We start from the raw sequence: 6,048 nt of genomic DNA, 5'->3' as shown, positions 1-6,048 counted from the left end.
TACAGTAGGAGAAGACCCCTAATATTGAATCCAGCCATTAACCCAACACTGCCAGGTCCACCACAAAACCATGTTCCCAAGCATCCAAAAGGATTTAGGAAAAAAAACTAAAATGAGAATTATTCATAAAAGCATTTTGGTGGGATGGGGGAAGTGACCTATGACAATGATGCCAGGCAGAGAATTGGCTCAAGGTTCAAAACTAAGGTTTTAGGAGTCCCTAAATTTAAGCAAACACCTTGTAACAACTTATAAAGGCAATTGATTAAATCACAGAATCTGACACTATGGAAAAATCACTTTTTGCTTCAGGGGGAGGGGAAGAACAACTTTTTTTCCCCAAATGCAAATATAACCAGGCTGATTTGTGCCAAGGAATTTCTCTTTTTAAACCTGCACTGTTTGTTCTGTGGCACAGACCAGGGAAACCTGGTTTCAGCTCCGAGTTTATGTTCAGTGCAGTCACCAGGGTCAAAGGGAGGGTCTAGAGCCATGGGATGTCACCCCACAGAGCAAACCAGGGCTGTGTAACCAGAGCAGCCCGATGGCCTCAAAGCAGGAAATCCATTTTTACTTGGATTAGCACGTTGGACAAAGTCAATCTAACTCATTTCAACAGGCTTTTCCCAGTTGCAAAGACAGGCTTGCCTGTGTTTTATAGGGAAAGGAGCCCACTGGGGGAGATGCAAGCTAGAAGAGCAATATCTGTGAATTTTAAAACCATCTGTGCTTGCCTTTTATCTACATGCTGCTGAAAACAAGAGCAGGATGGTGGCAAATCAGGTCACTTCACACCACAGAGCCAAACAAGAGCTCTCTGGGTCTTGCTGCTGCAGTTAAAGATGTCTCAGGCAGAGCTGTGCTTGGAGACTGACAACCCACCAGCCCTTCCCTGTGCTAATCACAAACAGCCCCATCCAGCTTGGAATCTCAAACCAGTCCCCACTGCTGCTCTGCTGAAGGAGCAAAATCCAGCTGCAGGTCTCAAGTGAATTTTTCTATCTTTTCTATCAGGCTGGATCGAATTAGAAAAGGAACAGCACCATCACCAAGGCTAAAAGTAAAATGTCCTTGAATTAGTGAAGCATTATTGGTGGGAAAGGGGGACCTGTGGGCTGCTGGGTTGCTGTTCATGGCTTTGGCTCAGCTCTCCAGGACCACCAGGCACTGCCCTGCCTTCAGAACCTGCTTGGTAGTTGGATGCTGATTTAATTAAATCGGGATTTCAGCAACAAAACAGGCGAATCTCTGGAAATTCAGGAGCAGGAACAGGCTGACCAGTACTGTGGGCACTGTCCTACAGCCAGAGCTGCTCCTTCTCCAAGAGACTGAGAAAGAATGTGTAGATTTGGCACTTGGGGACATGGTTGAGTGGTGGGCTTGGCAGTGCTGGGGGAGTGGTCGGATTTGATGATCTTTGGAGCTCTTTTCCAACCCAAATGATCCCATGATCCTAAGGGAGGCAGAGGTAAAAGGACTGCTGGCCCAGCCAGTGTCCTGAAGCTCCACCAAGCACAAAGGAGAGAGAAGGGCTGGTCTGGACCCACCCTCTTCTGCCTTCCCCCACAAAGGAACCCACCAGCCAGCCTGGGCTAAGCCAAAGGGGAGATGCTCCCATGGTACAATTAATGGAGATGTCACCCAAATCCACCACAATCGTGACAAGAAGATGAGCAGGTTTAATTACAGCTCCTGGATTTGGCTGCTGCTGCCAATTCCCAGTGCAATCCCACACACACCAGGCCATCTCCAGGCTCAGCAACATCAAAAGGCCTGGAGATGCCGACTGAGGGAAACCAGGAATTCTGATGCAAATCCATCCAGCCCATCAGCCAGAGCTCCAAAGCAGAGCTCAACCAGAAATACAGCTCCTTCAGACTGGGAGCTCTTGCAACATCCAGTCTTTCCTGCTTCTCCTAAGATCTGGAATTGCCCTGAAAGAGCCTTTCTGAAGGTAGTTCAGGAGACCTGTTTTAGACTTCTCTACTTCTCTGCACACACGTCTCAAATGAAGGCCACAGGACAGGAGGTGGTGACATCCCATCACCAACCTCTCCTTCCCCAAAGAAGAGTCACCTCCAGGTGTCTCATGCCTTGGGACAAGGACATAATGGGAACCATACAGGGATTATGAAATTCCAAGTATCATCCTTTTACAATTCCTTAAAAAGATGAGGTTTACCCGAAACAAGATTTAGGATTATGGGCCATAACTCAGCTCCCAGTTTGGTAAACTGGGACATGGCTACCTCCAGGTTTCCTGTCACAAACAGCAGCTCTCCCTACCCATGCTGCAAAAAAACACCTCCTTAGCATTTCAAAATGAGTTACTTTAATGAGGAATGTGTCCATATTCCCATAAAAAAATTATTCTCCCAGAAGACTGCTGGATTTATTAAAAAAAAAAAAATGGCCCCAAACAACAGGAAGAGACGAGGCCATTCCTGCTCTCTGCTAATGGGGTGTTAAATTATCCCAATTACATGTGTTGCAATGTCACATATTTAGCTCCGTAACAAGCAGTAAAATCTTGGCAGTGCTTTTGGCCAAAGGCAATTGCTTATCAAACTCAGTGCCAAAGAAAAATGATAACTATTTCCTAATGCATTAGAGGAATTCTGTGCTGGATGCAGAGCTTCATTAGCCAGAGACAAGCCCATTGTGGTGGCAGGGTTTGAATGTGCAGGGTTCGGCCAGAGCGTGTCGGGGCAGGGAGGGCTGAGGGAAGAGAATCCCGCTGGAGACGAGAGGAGCAGAGCTCAGCCAGAGACAGGAGCGCTGGGGTGTGTTAATTCACTCCCTGCTTTTTATTATTCATTCAGAAAGCTTGATTTCTGCCTGCAAGGAGCTGCAGAGGGGGCTGTCAGCAGCACCGTGAGGATTTGTGAGCGTTCCTCACCCTACGTGAAGGATTTATGGGATCGCAGGATCGTTTAGGTTGGGAAAAAAAACCTTAAAGGCATTGAGTTCAACCATTAACCAACACCACCAAGTCCACCACCTGCCCCAAGCCCACCAGCCTCAGGAAGAGGACTGGTTGGAGCAGGAATCAGCAAAGGTGGGATGGGTATCCCAAGTGCTGCTGCCTCCAGCCCACGGACACAGGACAAACTCATCAATCCTGCAGCACCAATCCAGCACAGCTCCATTTGGAAAAGGAGGAATAATGATCTTCTACCTTGAGCAACATCCAGATCTTTGTGGGACACGTGACACACTGATTCATTCTGTTTGGAGGGCCAGGAGCACATCAAGATTGCTTTGAGTCACACTCTTAGATTTGGGTTAGTGACTTGTGTCAGCCTGGTCTGGAAATCCTGCAGCGACAGCTACAGCCTCTCCCAGCACTCCAGCAGCTCCACATCCCAATCCTGCTGGAACCTGGAGAAGCAAAGCCTGCACTGAAGGGAAAAATAACGTGGGGGGGAGGAAGAAAGTCAGCTGAACTTTGTTTAACCCCACCAAGAGTGCAAAGGGATTTCTTCTTTTCTTCCCTCTGGTTTGTCCATCCCTAATTAGTATCTCAGAAGAGCCGTGCCGGGATTTCGTAACCCCAATCCAACAGGGAGACTCAGCCAGGACTGCCTGGGGTTGCAGAAATTCATAGTTTATGCCTTGTCCTCCCAGCACTTCTCCGAGGCCAGACCACGGGGTGTGCCAGGGGCCAAACTGACAGACATCACAGCACACTTTGGCCCCAAAAGTCCTCACAAGGTGACTGAAATGGGATCTTCTGGAAGCTGGAGCTCCCTGGCCTGAAGCCAGTGCTGGGAGCAGCTGGATTGTACCAGGCATGGAGGGATAAGGACTCTGCCATCCAAAGGTTGGCCCATGAAGGATATAACTGTTGCCTGCAGCTCCCAGTGGGGACAATTCTCCAAAATTTTGGCCATTTAATCTCCAGGGTGAGGACTCTGCGAACTTGCATCCATCCAAGGCACAGCTCCAAGAGATGCAGGAGACTGAGGTGGAGGAGGAAGGTTCCGACCCACCCTCCATCCCAAAACTAGAGGGCCAGCAGCTGGTTTCAAGGAATGCAAATACTTCTATGAACTATTAAGAAGCAGGACTTCTCATCACAGTGGATATTTATAGGTGCTTCCCAGGAGTGCCGTGGCCACGGACACAGCCTGGAAAGCTTCGGGAAGGCTGAAGCACGTTTAGTTGCAGTCAGATTTTGAGGACTGTTTTCCTAGAAATGGGTGTGTCGGGATTATTCAGAGCAGCCGATTTACACCAGAACTTCTAGAGTGGCATTAGATATTCCCAACAGGAGTCAGACCTAAGAGCTCAACCAGGCCAGGGAACAAATCAGTGCTAAACCAGCCAAGAGAGTTAAATAAAACCACCGTGACTTACTGACAAGCCAAAACAGGGGATTGCTCATGCAGAAACCTTTGATCCAAGAGGACAACAAGTGCTTAAAAGGAATCTCTTCAATTCACCAATTCCTCCCACTCACGGGCCACCAAAACCTGGCCAGTACATTCCTTTGTGGAGGGATGAAGATTTTAGACCAGATGTTGTGGATTGATCTTCAGAGCAACAACATGGCTTTACAGCCTGTAATGTCTGGCTCACCAGGACTTCCTACTCACTGGAAGGTTCCAAGAGGTGTCCTTAATCTCCATCCCACCCCCCAGGGCGTACCCACCACCACGGGGGCTCACAGATGACTTCTCCTGGAGAAGCACAGCCATTAACAGCTAGAGGAGGGGTCTCCATGGGAGGGATTTACTCCAAAGAAGACACTTCCTTCCTGATAATGCCTTCCAGCTTCCTTTTTCCTATTAACATCTGGGGGATATTTATAGGTAGCCAATTTAGCTCAGTGGTTCCACATATGGTGGCGCAGCATCGCCTTTCCAACCCCGAGCACACAGAAACAAACCCTTCTCCTGGGAAGTGGTGAGAAACAACCCTCAGCAGTTTATAAAGCTGGACACGGAGTCGCCAACACATGAAGAAACAACAGGAAGGGGAAAAAAAAAAAGGAATATAAAGTGGTGTGACAGCTCTGGAAAAAAACAAGCAAAAATTATCCCGTTTGTATAAGATATTCCGAAAGCCAGTGTCAGTCCATCATGTTTCGTATTAAACCCAGATGGAGATCATCTCCTCTTCAAAGAGAAGTGGCTGTAGTTGTTACAGTTGGCCAGCTGGTTTTAAGCTCCCCTTTTCCCCGCAGTGTAATATATCCCGTGCTCGTTGGAGCTCACGTCCCATGGAATATCTGTGCAATTTGTAACCAGCACACAACACGGCTCAGCTGTAATTCCATAAATCACCCCCGAGCCTCCGTTTAACAATAAATCTTCTGATACCTCAGGATTGCAAGGGACCAAGTGAAGGTCTGAAAGGGTTCTGTTTTTTTGGCTTTTTTTTTTCTTTTTGCCTTTCAAAGAGCAAAAGAGATTCAAAGCCATTTGGAAAATCCACAAGGGGTCAGTGTCTTGGCAGAAATCCTCCTTAACGCTGAGGAGCACAAGCATGGTCTCAGCTCCAGGATGTTTTTAATACTCCAATACTTGTGGGGGCAGGGGGTTGATTTTGATGTTTCTGCCTCCCTCTCTTTTTAGTGAAGAAACAGCCACTCAAGCAGCAATTGTGCTTTGCTGCCCTGTTTTTCTGCTTGCTTCAGCACGAGTGTGAGCACCCAACCAGAGCCCTGAAGGGGGATGTCGACCTTGGACCCGTGTTGCTCAACCAGGATGGAGCTGGGACCAGGCATGGAGGGGGCTCAGCACCACCAGTTTTCCCAGAACTTCCCAATGCTCAGAAATGTCCTCCGTGGTGGGAGAGCAATGCCACAAAGGGACACTGGGATCACAGCCCCTGGGGTTCACTCAACACTGGTGCAACTCCATGCTGAGCTCAGGGCTCTGCACGGGGTCCCAGGTGCTCCCCAGTTTGGTGGTGTGTCCCCCACCATGCCTGGGGACATCAGCCCAGCTTGGGCATGAGACAGGATGGAGCAAGGGCAGGCTGCACGGATGAGTGGCACAGGAGCAGCAACAACCCCACAGGAGCAGCAACAACCCCACAGGA

Source organism: Neopelma chrysocephalum, unplaced genomic scaffold (genome assembly GCF_003984885.1).
Source record: "Neopelma chrysocephalum unplaced genomic scaffold, ASM398488v2 Primary Assembly neopelma1_75, whole genome shotgun sequence".
NCBI classification, from domain to species: Eukaryota; Metazoa; Chordata; class Aves; order Passeriformes; family Pipridae; genus Neopelma; species Neopelma chrysocephalum.
Note: the sequence above shows the minus strand (reverse complement) of the source record.